Raw genomic sequence first — 628 nt, forward strand, 5'->3', positions numbered from 1 at the left:
TGTCAATTAATTATTTATTTATTCGTGTGTTCAAGTCATTTAAGAATCAAAAATAAGTTAAGAGGAAGAAATATTTAACCGGGAACATAGTAAGTTGACTAGATTCGATCAGTTGCAATGAGTAATTATAATATGTGCGGTAGGTGCGGGGGGTGGTGGGCGGGGGGCGGGAGGCGGGGGGCGCACCTGTCACTCTTATTTATATAGTAAATAGTTTTTGAGCAGGATTTAGTCACAGCCTATGTTATACTCAGTGATAAATTATTGAATATCGGTTCAGTAGTTTTGGAATGTATTCGACACAAACAAAAAAATACGAGTCGTTCCTCTTTACAATATTGATGATCAATGTGAATATGTTGAAACATATTTTTGTAAATTGACTCGTTTGAATTTAGGAAAACTCGGTGAAAAAGTCAGTCTATTAAACACGTGCTAAATATGCAATAAATATTGATTTACTTATTTTTTGTAACAAAAGTATACAATGGACAGGAATCTGATGCCACTTCTGTAAAATTGTATTTTCGAACAGATTAGACAAATTTGTAATGCACCAAGACTCACCTGAGCAGTCCGTTGTGTGTCCTGTGCGCTGGTGCGGGGGCGGGGGCAGGGGCGGGGCCGT

The 628-nt window shown here is 38.1% G+C and overlaps 1 protein-coding gene across 1 annotated transcript in view; it reads right to left on the reverse strand.

The window, feature by feature from the left end:
- LOC106123045 (rho GTPase-activating protein 26-like) overlaps nt 1-628 on the reverse strand; it is a 9,342-nt gene that overhangs the window by 4,665 nt on the left and 4,049 nt on the right. The window lies entirely within an intron of this gene.

The sequence above is a fragment of the Papilio xuthus genome, unplaced genomic scaffold (genome assembly GCF_000836235.2).
Source record: "Papilio xuthus unplaced genomic scaffold, Pxut_1.1 DF826284.1, whole genome shotgun sequence".
Taxonomy (NCBI): domain Eukaryota; kingdom Metazoa; phylum Arthropoda; class Insecta; order Lepidoptera; family Papilionidae; genus Papilio; species Papilio xuthus.